This window comes from Strigops habroptila, chromosome 1 (assembly GCF_004027225.2).
Source record: "Strigops habroptila isolate Jane chromosome 1, bStrHab1.2.pri, whole genome shotgun sequence".
Lineage (NCBI taxonomy): Eukaryota > Metazoa > Chordata > Aves > Psittaciformes > Psittacidae > Strigops > Strigops habroptila.
The window spans coordinates 67,609,587-67,623,197 of record NC_044277.2 but is presented as its reverse complement, the minus strand read 5'-3'; the positions used below and the strand labels follow the sequence as shown (position 1 = coordinate 67,623,197).

General features: G+C 36.3%; 1 protein-coding gene across 2 annotated transcripts in view; it reads right to left on the bottom strand.

Annotated features, from left to right (window-relative positions):
* The window catches only part of GALNT1 (polypeptide N-acetylgalactosaminyltransferase 1), an 83,897-nt gene that overhangs the window by 48,680 nt on the left and 21,606 nt on the right, over positions 1 to 13,611 (bottom strand). The window contains exon 2 of one of the 2 annotated variants that reach the window (XM_030492525.1): positions 10,255 to 10,420. The exons of the other annotated variant lie outside the window; for it this stretch is intronic. The gene's annotated coding sequence lies outside the window, so the exon portion shown is untranslated. The remainder of the gene's footprint in view (positions 1 to 10,254; positions 10,421 to 13,611) is intronic. 2 annotated transcript variants of the gene reach the window in all.

The window sequence follows — 13,611 nt, the reverse complement described above, 5'->3', positions numbered from 1 at the left end:
ATAGGCCTCGGAATGAAGCAAGAATAAAACAGAAACATAGAAGTAGCTGACTACATTTGAAAACCAAGGATGAACTTCCTACATAAAGGCAGAAGTTACTGGTTCATAAAGGTTTTCCTCCAGATAAATACGCTTATAAAACTAGAAGCTCTTGTGAAATGAAAATCCAGCCCATCACATAGAAAAGCAATGCCAAAAACTGAACAACAGGTACGCACTTCATCCACAGTTTCGTCAGACTGTTTATAATCAAATGGAACTAAGTCACTGTGCACTTGAACCTCTGGTTCTTCTGATTTAGAATCATAGAATAGTTTGGGTTGGAAAGGACCTTCTCATCTAAGTAGTTTTCAATAAATCTCTAAACTTTCATGGTTAACTAACTACTACAGACACACAGTAAGGAGATAACATTTTTAAATAGAGTAGAAACAATTTCAAAAACAAGCTCTTTCAGTTACTGCAAGAAAATTGAAGACATTGCTATTTTGCTACCCATACTTTTCAGAAAACATTTTAACCACTATCATTTAGCTTCTGAAAACAGTTTATCATTTTGCAAATTAGTGCTTAACAATTTCTCACACAAGTTTGTAGGCAGTATGTACTATCTTGATTAAATCTCCTTAAATTTTTCCAAGAAAATAAGCGAGCATTTGGTCAATGCTTTCAAGTAGTTCCCACTATCACACAGTCCTTCCTGATTCTCTTCCTAACCAGCACTACTCAAATAAAAACTCTAATTTGCAGATTAATAACGACCTAGTATGGGTCAAATATTAATTATACTATTTAATAAAGATGAAATATGTGAAAATTAATTGCAACAGGGACAAGGACATAGAAATAATTAAACCCAAGATGAAGTAAAACCAGCTGAGATCACCTAGTCTGGTAAAACCAGGATGGCTTGTCTAATCCCTTCTATAGGGCCCAGAAAGAACTGCCATGTGACATTTTAAAGTGTGATAGAAGTCTGGAAATTTACTACACATACTACCTGAAAAAGGCATAAATGCAAGGATATTCAGAAAGACAGCAAGTTGTCCGGACATATATGGTTAGCTTAATATAATAAAGTATATTAATACTGTTTTAACATAGCATACATTAATGTAGTAATTAATATAGTATATAAATACTGCAGATGTTTCTAGAATAGACTGAGTGAATGGTCAGGGATATAATTAGATCAGAGGTTGAAAAAAAAGCAACGCAATTTTGATTCAATTAGAACAGCATAAATTTCATTCAATCTATAACCAACTTCAAAGCTACTGCTGTCAGGTAGTGCAAAATGTTTTAAATACAGCTCCCAGAAGGAAAGTTGTTATTTAAAGTGAGGAAGATCAGGATGAATACAAAAAATAACATGCATAAATAAGATTATTATAAGAAAGACTGTAAAGGCTTATAAAAAAACCTTAGCAGGCAAACAAGAACGCACCTTTGATAATCTGGCAACTATTTTCTTTAGTAATCTTGGTGCTAGATCTAGATGACTAATCTTAAGACCTATTGCTGTAAAAAGGAACAAGTGATAAGGTAGGAAGCAAGACAGCTTTGTAGACAAGAATAACAGAATCAAGGTGACATTTAATAAAATATGTTCAAACAGCATGCATTGGAGTATGTAACTCTGCTATCAGCTGAAGAGTTTCAATAAAGCAAAGGCTCATAAGGGTGACACAGTGAGCTGCCACTGTCACCCAGTCATGTATAAAAGGCCAATGACATTTCTGAATGCATCACTTAAGTGCTCTCCTTAAACATAAAATCAGAAACCACTGTACAGTGCACCAGCATTTCACAAGGGGAGGGCAGAGGGAGAGCTATGTATTCAGCAAAGATGGTGTTTCAAAGCAGAGCCTTGTGTGGATTTATAAGAGACCACTGCCGGGGACTGGTCACAGTGATGGAGGCAGTCCTTCCTACTCCTGCTCCTCCAGCCCAGAATTCACAGAAGAGTAATGAATACAAATGAAAAGGCCTAAACTAATCGCTTCCAGAAGCAAATGCAGATGCCAGATCTTTGTCATAAAACAACTCCATACCAGCTCAGTGTTTGGGGAAGAGAGGAAGCTGGGGCGGGGAGGGGGGGAGAAGGGAAGAGAAAAGGTGTCAAGTTTTGGTTTTAAGTTGGTCTTTTAGAAGGAAAAACCCCCCAAAACTCACCCAAACCAAATACGCACACTCATGGATTCCCCTAATGCCAAATTCTCCCAAAGTACTGTTTTTGAGAATAAAAGATTATTTACAGAACTCCTCAAATGAAAGTCTCTGAAAGGCTTTCTTGGGTTACTTTTTATCCCAGCTGTAGACAATACTTTTTAGACTGACTTTAAGAAAGCCCTATCTTGTTTTCAGGAAAAAACTGCAATGGGCAAGGTTTCAAAGGACCAGATGAACAATATTTTAATCAAATAAAAGTTCAAAACCAATTTAATCAACAGATTTTGGATTTACATTCATTTTTATGACCATTTTTTCTATACAAGAAAAAGAATAAATTGATCCAGGAGGGAGACAAAATATTCCCTATCAGAATATCACTGTGAATATTACAAAGGACTCCAGAGGATAGCTAAAATTTGGAAACCAAGAATACAACAAAAGTACAAAGACTACTGCTGTCATATAAACAGGTGAGATTCACTAGACACCTATTCCATGACTTTAAAGTAGCTTTCAAATGACTGAGGCAACAATTTCATTTTTCTGTCTGCTCTTCAGGTTGAATGAAAATTATCTAAAAATAGATAGACTTCTTCATGGATCCTTCAGACATTTCCATTCTCTCAACTGCTTTGAGATTTAAGATATGCTCCTATTATGCTCAGTAAACAATCAGTATATATTACCTAATATTACCCATTCCATACAAAAAACCTGTATACATCTTTTTACAGTACTGCTTCAAATATTAAGAGTACATCTTTAGTCAAATTTAATTACAATATATAATAAAACTAATATATATATAAAATACCTTGAAGCCAACAGCAATAAGTTTTTGCCCAGGCATTATTATTGGGTATTACAGTACTGGCAGGTAAGTTCAAGCCACCATTATTCAAATTTTTTCCTTCTTACATTGAACAGCAGATATTGCCTCTCCTGACAGCTACAGAACAGGCAATCCTTTTAGGAAAGCAGATTTATAAGATGGTAGACAGTTATTTCTTTTCCTGAAACAACTGCAGTCTTAAATTGGGCTACTGACACCTCAGATGCTGAAAGAGGGCAAACATTCTTCTTCAGAGCCATAGCTACTTCACATACACACTCTGGGAGGGCTCCCGAGTGTGCTTGACTTTGAGTAACAGCTAGCTAGCAGACAGAGACAGTATTTTCATCAGTGAGTATCACAGGCAGCAGGAAGACAATGAGCAATTCACAAGTGAAAAGCTTTTGTTATTAACAGCAGCAAGACAGGATTTTAATGTCACTGCTAGCAATGCACTAAGTTCACAAATCCCCAACATACCATAACTAATGGCTGAAATGCATCAGTAAGACCTATTCGAGCCTTCTGCCACCCTTTACAGAGGCCCAGGAGGCTGAGGTGAAATTTTCTTTGTTTTTTCTTTTTGGAAGATTCATGGTTGGTGTCCCAGCACTTACCTTTTTCAGTACAGAAACACTCCTGCCAATCAGCATCCCAGAGCTATAAACTGACTCCAGTCTTCAATAAATCACTGACGAGCTGTGCTAGCTGGTCTTCCAACCCCGACACTACAAGACTAGATGAGTAAAATTCAGGTGTTCTAGGTACAGATCTCCCCTTTCCTCAAGAAAAACACTACTCAGAAGAAAGGTTATTTAAAACTAAGCTTCCCTATCAGAGCTAAATGCCAGTTCCAAGGCTCTTTTAGTAAATAAAAGGCTGAACTACCCAAAATCTCTGTTACAATGCGATAGCACCAAAGTAGTAGAGATTAGGCTATTAGTATACTATTTGCTGTCTGCAACAAAACCTGTAAACACCTCCACATATTTTAGATGCTCAGGCTTGTGACATGATGCAACACAGCATGAAGGCTTCTAGCCAAAAGCATCATCACTTGGCCTTACAAAGCATATGTTCACTAAGACCAAATGCATACAAGCAGTCAAGAATTTCTAATTATCAAAAAGTCACACATTCCAAAGACTATTTTAAATCATCTGGCAGGTGCAAGATGAGCTATAAGTAGAACAGACTAGATGACAGGACTTGTTTTAAAGTTAAAATTCCTGCTGAAAAAATATTAATTTACTATTGCGAGCAATCTCCTTTAAGAAATCATATGCACTAGATAAGGCTATATGAAAGTAAAAACACAGTAAGCTGTTCCATATTCAAGGCTCATATTTTCCATCTTCCTTTATAATGTTTCTGCTTAGTCCAGAAAAATCAAATTTAGTTTCAAATTTATTTTTTTTTTTAAAGTTCCACATTACAGTGTCAAACCGCAAACTTGGTTTTTACCAGCTGAGACTGAACTAAAATGAATACTATCCTTACTGATAGATCACTCTTCATACAGATGTGTCAAATACTCAATAGAATTTTTTGCAGGTGATACTTTCTTCAGTTTGCACACGTCAAAACTTACAAATGTCAGGTAGCATTTGCTTTTTAAGTATTTTGAGGAAATAAGGAGATTCTTCCTGGAAACACTGATGAACACAGAAAGGGGTAGGAATTTACTCTCTATTGCTGATATTAGGATAGAAGTTAGAAGAGAACTAGCAACTCAGGTGTCAGTTGGACAGGGCTTTGACCAACCTGGTCAGAGTGGAGGGTGTCCCTGTCCATGTCAGGGTCCCTTCCAACCTTAACCATTCTATGAGTAAAGAATCACAGATTTCAAGGAGAAATCTTTGACTACTTAAAGGTCAGAAGAATTCACTATCACCAAGCTAGTTACACATTTTTCATAGATAAAGACCTACGACTGTGAACAACCAAGTGAATAAATCTTTTACAAGACATTCTTGAAACCTTCCTCATATGTTAGGAGAAATTGTTAAATCTTTCAAGCTAAGTCTCAAATGTTCTAAAATACCCAGTCTCCATAAAGCTTCTGATTATTTTTTAGATATGTATCAGAGCCAAAAGCTAGAGTAGAATAAAATTGTTCATTAATTCTTCAAACACTTTTAAAGACAGCAGAAAATTACACAGTCAAAAGTCATCATTAAAGATGAATCACTAATGGGCAAGAATTTGAATTAAAGAAAAGCAGAGTCAGCTAATTAGAAAAAAGATTATAAAGGAGATTTCTGGAAACAGTAAATTGCAGTGAACAGATTCAACCATCCTTATGTGAGTAACTGCAGAAACCTTGAATACTGAAAACTTTCTATTGTAGATTAAAAAAAATCCCCAAAAAAACAGAAAGGGAAGCTAAAGAAACACCAAATACATTCAAAGAACACTTTTTCTCTGCCTTCAATATATGTGGACAATACTCAAAAAATTCTAAGTGTTCTAGAAGAAAAGCTTCGAAAACAATACAGGTACAGAAAAATTGATGTTACATATTGGGACCATATTGGGTGTTTGTCCTAAAGAAGCTTGCTAAATTCTGCCTCAAGGAACTACAGAACTTGCTGACAAATCAAATGCAGGCAGATACCAAGTTAAAAACTGCTGAGTAAGATAATACATGTGACTAAACATGAAGACTTAAAGAATTAGTAAATATAATTTGACAAAATAAGGGTGACAATTATTTAACATATGGCGAGTTATTATCTCAAGTAAAATGAATAATGGTAAAGAATTCAAGGGTTCTGTTAACAATTTTTACTTCCTATCCCTTTAGCAGTGATGCTGCAGATAGTTCTTTTAAAAAAATTAAGAATCTCACACACAGCCCACCACATGTAGGGAAACACCAAAATTCTAACCAAAAGTAGCTCAGCAGTTTTGCAGGGTGAAACATTTTTTGAAATATAGAGAAAACATCAGATCTCCATCCAAAAAACCTAGTATGGGAAAAAACCAAAAATTCAGAACATATGCTTGTTTCTGCTTCTCTAGAAAGAAAAGCCTGATCAGATATGGATTAAAAAAGAAAAGCTAGCATGGTCCAATTTTGTGATACATTCATGACATTATTGCAATGTTTCTCACAAAAACTTGTGCCCCTTTGCTGTATCCATATGCAAATATAAATTCTACACAGAAAGCAAATGGCTATATTTATACAGACTAGCCATATAGCTCTTAAGCATATATTAACACACGAAGACCCTTTTCAAATCGCAAAGCTGTCTGCTCAGCAGGTAACTTCTGCTGCTAACAACTGTTTAGTACTTAATTAACACGCACAGTATTGCACTAAGGGTAAAGATTCTTCACATCCATCCTTCACTTTCCCTCTTACTCATACTCACTTGCTTTAGATTGAGTTTTTCTTAATTCTGTCTTCCCAGCAATCTCTGACAACATAAGCTTGAGAAATACAATGCTTTTAAGTTCTTTGTTTCCATTGTCAATCCATGCGAATGTACACATAGCATAAAAAGAACAGCTATGAGATTTTCTTCAAGGACCCATAAATTCGTCCATGTAAAGTCTATTTCTAAAGTAGGCAATGTTTGCATTTTGGGTTTTACTCTGATTAGGTAAATAAGAAGAAAAAAAACCCCAAAACCTGACAGATAAAAAGCTAAATAGGCAGAATAATAAAACAGAGTTCCAGAAATCCTTTAGAACTTGGGGTGATTTGCAAGACTGGACAGGAGAGAAAAAACTGAAAAGAAGTTGCTAAAACAGTCTGCCATCAGCCCAATACAGCAATGGCTTTTCTTCATGACTAGAGTCCTGACTACTTCCTTCGTCCCCATGGCATCTTGGTCTTCAGCTCTGGTACTGATATTTCCACAGGACCAGAGCTTAAACTCTGGAATTCAGACTGAGCTGAGCTGCAGGGGTTTATATGCTGAAGAACCTGCAAGACCAGACAGTACAAAAGAATTTACAGATGTATCAGTACTGTCCATTTTGAACTGTTGCAAAGGCTAGTTTCACATTGAGGGACATTTTCACAACACAGGTCTACTCCTTCTTTCCTTTTAACTGCATTTTTCCCTCTGATAGTGAAACAAGAAAACTCCTTAACTCTCAGGCAGACAGAAGCTCTGACCACAGAACGGAAGTAGATGCACTCTCCTTCCCCCATTGCTCTTACATCCACATCTCCTAAGTTGCTACCATACAAACAAAAATTAAGATAGCAAGTAAAGTAGAGACAGGATGAAAAAGTAATCTTCTGTTGCTACTGGAATCAAGACTATATAACAAAAAGAGGAGGAAGGATGAGGAGAAGTTAAGACCCCACTGTCTAAGAAATATACATCTGCCCATATGCTTAACAAGTATTCACAGTATTCACCTATTCGCTGAATGTCCTTCTGTAACTGTAAAATTAAACAATTATAAATGACGGACCTAAGCACAGAAATTGTAACTGACCATAGATGTACACCTAGCTGATTATACACTATCAGCAGGCAGAGCTTCCGTATTTCATTAACTGTACAGGAGAGAGCTCAGTTTGATCCACCCAGGTCATAAGCCAGTCCTAATGCAAATAAATTAAACCATTTTTATATTAGCGGTCTCTTCAAACACGAATACATGAAAGAGCTAGATTAGTAGACAAACAAAACAAAAAGCCCAACTGAATAGCCATGAAAGATTAACACAAGTTTGATGGCAAAAAAGGAGAATGTAAGGCCAGCCAGCAGAATGAAAATCTGTTTTAATTACAGAATACTGACACCAAAGACTAAAAAGGACAAGAAACCCAGTATATTAACTTCACCGTGAACAGCCTTGTCTTCTTCCCCCCTGCCCCAAACCAGACTATTAAATAGCCTTATAAAACATATTTAGAAACCAAGACTGTATTCGCCAGTATATCCAAATTAAACATTGGCTATACTAAGACTTTTCTTAGACTCATCTCTGATACTACAGTAAACATTTTAAATCTCTTCATGTTCACTGAAGTAGTACTTCCAAACACTTCAGCAAGGAAAAAAAATTCTGCTACTTAAACTTGGTTTGCTGAAACTTGCTGAACATGGAAACCAAGAACATATTGCATTTAAATCCAGCCAAGTATGACAAAAAACATCTTGGTTTTTTATAGTTTTTCTTCTGCATTCTGGACATACCACTATAAAAAACATTCCGTTATCAATGAAAGAAAACAGAATGAGAAAGAAAAAGTTCTACATCAAACAGGAGGATATAATTTTAAAGAAGCTCTTGGGTAGCCATATCAAGTCACTGTAATCACAGCCTTTGTGCCAGGATCAGATGCACAGTTTGGATTTCCAAAGGTTAAACTGAGCACTCTTCCCAACTTTCAACTTCAATGAAAAATAAAATTAAAAAAGATATTCAAGTTCACATTCAATCAAAAACCATAGTAAGGAAACTATTGTAAGTTGATTTCTACAACAAAACAGGATTGCTGTTTTGTTAACAGCTGCAAAAATCTCAACTTTTTTTAAACAAACCTATTACATTTTGAGCTCATTTGTAAAAGAAAATGTCAAGAAAAAAAAAGTCAATAAAACTACAAAAAAAAAAAAAAAAAAAACACCCAAAACCAAAAACAAAAAAACATTTAGTTTTCACTTAGATCATGGGAAGTATTTAAATAAAGTAATTTTCATAAGGAAATGCTACATTTTCAGCATTCTGTAATATATGCTTTTCAATGTTGCTGGATTTTATTTGGTAACACTCTAGAAGAAAAATGGCAGATTCACTCATGTCAAATTTCAAGATTATACTCTTACAGGCAATGATTCCAAAAAAGGTTTTCCATCTGGCTTAACTTGTAAGTTTTCATTGTAACGTGGAAAAGGTTTGGCAAATTTAAATCAAATAGCCATACCAAGATACAGACATTGCATTAGTGAGAGAAAAAAGTACATAAAATTCAGAATTTACTTGTTGCACTGTGCAACAGTCCAGAGAAACCTGAAAAGTGTGATATGTAATTTAAGGTAGAAAAATTACTTCTTGAAAGAATTCACTTTTTTCCCCCTGGTTACCTATAAGACTGATACTAGCAATTTTCTGCATAGTTGCATAGAGAAAACAATCAGTAGAACATTAGGTATGGCAGAGATATATTAGACTTCAGTAAATTAAGTTTCTTCAAATACTTAGGTGCTTATTACTTTGCCAATTTCTTCCAGAAGTTGTCAGGCATCTTGTAAAAACCAGCTAATGTATTTAATTTGACACATCATTTTTGAAGGTAGCAACTTAAGCTTTTTTACAATTCAAAATTCATACCTGACTAGAAGCCAAGAGAGAAACAGGTCACCATAAAAAAAAGGTTAATCTGTCAGAAAACATTTTAAAAGGGAATGTGATGGAACTGTTTTGCAAATTCAGCTATACATTAATTAGAGACTGCAGCATTTGACTAATACAATCACTTTTTAAATTTAAATTAAATCAGATACTTTTTAAAGCCTCTTTCAGAAGTCTGTGCTCCAATGCATTTAAAATTACTTTCCTGAAAGATTTTCAACTTCTCTGAAAATAATAGAATCTTTACAACAAGAGAGAGTAGACATGCCTGAGAAGCCGTACCACAAGGTTAGACCATGATTAAAGATTCACTAACAGACTACTGTGTAAGTAGTTGCTACTCCATCTTCTCTCTCATTCCAACATGCCGGCGTTCTGCTTTGCATGGTCTTCAGGTGGATATCTGCTCCACTGTGGACCAACATGTGCTGCAGGGGCACAGCCTGTCCCACCATGGTCTGCACCACAGGCTGCAAGGGAATCTCTGCTCCAGCACCTGGAGCACCTCCTGCCCTCCTGCTGCACTGACCTTGGTATCTGCAGGGCTGCTTCTCCCATACAGTCTCACTCCTCTCTCTGGCTGCAGTTGTTGCTGCACACTAACTTTTTCCCCTTCTTAACTATGTCATCCCATAGGTGCTACCACCGTTGCTGACAGGCTCAGCCTTGGCCAGCAGTGGGTCCATCTTGGAGTCGGCTGGCATTGGCTCTACTGAACATAGGGGAAACTTCCAGCAGCTTCTCACAGAAACCATGCCTGTAACCTTCCAACTACCAAAACCTTGCCACGCAAAACCAACGCAGTGATAAAGTAGTATCACACATGAAATCTCTAAATGCTCCCTTTGCTCTAAGGTACATCCAAAGCAAACAGACCTGACCAAAATGTCAAAAACTCCTGGATCACATTTGGTACTAACCTCTTCTGCAGGTTTATAGCCATCTGGATGGTCCACTAGCACTGGTATCAAAAACCCAACACATTGCTGTAGAGTGCCTGTGCTAGGAACCCCAGAGCAACAGACTGTCCTACGCCATTCTGAAGAAGCAAAAGAGGTCTTCCATCCACAAGGTCTTAAGGCTGCCCTAGAAGAAAAACAGAAATTCGAATAAGTTCTAGACTCAGTTCTGGCAGAGCCTGAGGTGGAAATGAAGGGGAGGAAAGTTTCCCAGCATTTAAGACTTCAAAATCCAAAATCCTGTGCAAGAGAGAAGGAGCCAAAAGACTGCTTCTAAAAAGAGGCAGTGAACTAAGTCTGTGAGGAAAACAACATATGCAGGGTAGAGCGGAGAGGTGGAACAAGTCATCAAAATTTTTTAGCCTTTCAGATGATATGATTCAAGTGGGAGGACTGCCTGTCCTCCCGAGTAAGCAGTTATCTATTTTTGAGTTCTATATATGTCGCTCTCTATCCAATCATCAACACTTAGCACAACAAACTATGAATTGTTTTGGATAAGGCTAGAAAACAACCTCCTCAATGGCACACATTCACATGAGCAGCTCCCCAGATGATCATTCTTTCCATTCTTTCAGACCAAATCTTCCCCGTATATATATATTCTAGTTTATAGAAGTACAAGTTTGTTACATTCTTTCATCTCTTGCCCACAAGTTAAACATTAGCATTTATAATGTCAACTTTTGAGGGGCAAAAAAAAAGGGTGTTATTAAACTAACACAGACGTGATGCTTAAGTAATATATTTTTCACTTCTAAAAAAAAAGTGTCACCTGAAAATGATGCCTGAGCCTTTCCAAGTGTTATCTGTTAAACTGTTAGCAATATTGAATGAATTCCTTCAAAGCTTTCTTCATCCAGTTTATACAGCAATAACTGACAGAAATTCTAAGCAGCTTTAAAGTAAACAAAATACCTGAACAGAAAAGAAAGCAGATTTTTTCCATTTTTAATGCAATTGTAACTTGACTACAGTGAAGTAATATTTGCCATATATTAAGAGCTTGTGTGTTGTATTTGCCATATTATACATGAGCCTACCGAGTTTTTCAAGTTTATTGCTCTACCTGTTAGTTTTATGTATTGCCTGTCCAGATGAAAAATTATATACGAGGAAGATGCTGACACTGTGATAACATGACAGTATGGAGGAAATACATGGTATGGAAAGCTAAGACTGGCAGTAACAGGAAAGATGTTTGTCAACTGCTGATTCTGAAACAAAATATTACCCCAGCACCAAGGCAGGTGAAGTATTGAAACTTGTAGAAACTTGGCAGTTTCACCTTTTTTTTTTTTTTTGCATATCAAAGAGGAAAGAGAAAATATCTCAATTCCTAGTTTTGTTCTCCATTAGAGGATATATTACCAAACTACTGATAAAGCATACTGATAGAATAGGAATAGTAAGCAGTTTTATACCCACAGAAGTGGCTTACAGTCTGAATTTTAAAAGAACTGGCTAAGGATCTCCCAGAAATAACAGCGATTTTTACCAAATCTTGGCAGAAAAAAAATAAAAAGGATGTTTCAAAGGGCCAGAAAAATATGGATTCACACAATGATCCAAGACATACCCAGCACAACACCTAACATAAATCATTGTTACCTTTCTGAAAGTGTTGAATATTAAGAGATCACAATATAATTCTGAAGAGACCCAACTGCCTTTACCAAAGCAAATTAGTCCCAGCCCTCAAAAAAGTTAAACACAGACTTCTAGGACATATCCTACGAGGCTCTACATATTGCACTGTAACATGCAATACACACAGAGAAAATAAAATCAGTGTTGCTTATGTTAAATTAGCTTTTTTTAGTATCACTTTCCTCAGTAAAACTCACGAGCTTTACAGAGGTGGGGAACATGATCCATTTTTTCAGATGAGGAATCTAGTTCATTACTGGCTAAGTGGTTGGCAAATCTGAGAGCAAGTTTTCTTCCATCTGCTCAGGAGTTTTAACTGAAGTATCTATATACACATCCCTCTGGTTAGATGAAATCCATACTTTAGTGATTTTGCTAATTTATAGATTTCTTCAAAGAATCCTAAAACCAGACAGGGGACAGAAATAGCTCTTATAAAACACAAAAAGTGAACAATGAGAGCAGGACACACAGAGAATGGTCCATGTTGCCATTAGGAAGCAAGGCACACCTACCAAGGGCAGATGTTCACTTTTTTGTAGTGAACTCCTACACACTTAAAAGCTTATAATTTCCCTTGATCTTTCCTTGGGTTACAAAAATACTAATCCAATCATTCCTTCTGCACATACCATCTTTTCTAAATCACCAGTCATTACTATTATTCTCCTGAGGCAAATTAACTGTGTCTACATCTTTCTTGAAATACAATGGCCAAACTGATACAGTACTTTAACCTTACAACACAGAACAGAGCAGGAGATTCAACTCTGTATGTCCTTCAGATTATACCACCATTTATTCATGCCAATACATACACACAACTCTCTGAACAATGCTGCATTGTTAACTCTCATTTTATAATCCATGGCTTGTCCTAGATCAGAAATGGGGTGGCAGGAGCAATTTAAACACTTTTTCTCTATTTTTTTCTTTATATGCTAAATATAAAGCATTTCACTTACTCTTCTAAATCATATCCTATTCTTTCAGGCCATCTTTCCAACAGTCAAGATTCTTCTGCACTGCCATCACAGCTTTGTGTACCTGCATCTATTCCCAAACACATCTCATCTTCAGATTCCGGAACTATATGTTAATCCAATACCCAGTTCGTGAACAAGAACAGTAAGCTGAAACAACTGCACAAAATCCCATACAAGTATGTTTTCTCTTGCTGAAAGTGAACTACTGAAAAATAAAACTGTCTTCTGTTAACCTAATGATTTTACACATACCCTAAAACAGCTTTTTTTATCTAGGCCATGTTTCCTTAGCTTGCTCTGTAAAAGTGTCACATGTGGCTTTCTCCAGTCCACAAGCTTCCCGTTGTAGAGGATGTTAGATCGGCTTGATTATGCATTTCTGATCTTCACAATAAAGCTTCCAAATCTGCTTCCCTAAATCCCATGTTTAAAAAGAGAGGACTGTCTTACCTGTAACTACATCTCTTTACAATATTTCTACTCTGCTAGATTTTCCACTATATCCTGTCAAGAACAAAAATTAAGGCATAGTATGCACACAGAACTAGCTGGTGACTTTCTCAGGGTTCCAAATCAAAACAAAAGCTATCTGAGCTAGAAACAAGCAAAAGAAACCAAGGTCAAGAAGATGCACTGTGCCCTTTCATTTTCTCAATATAAATCCAAAGTAACCCAGAAAAAA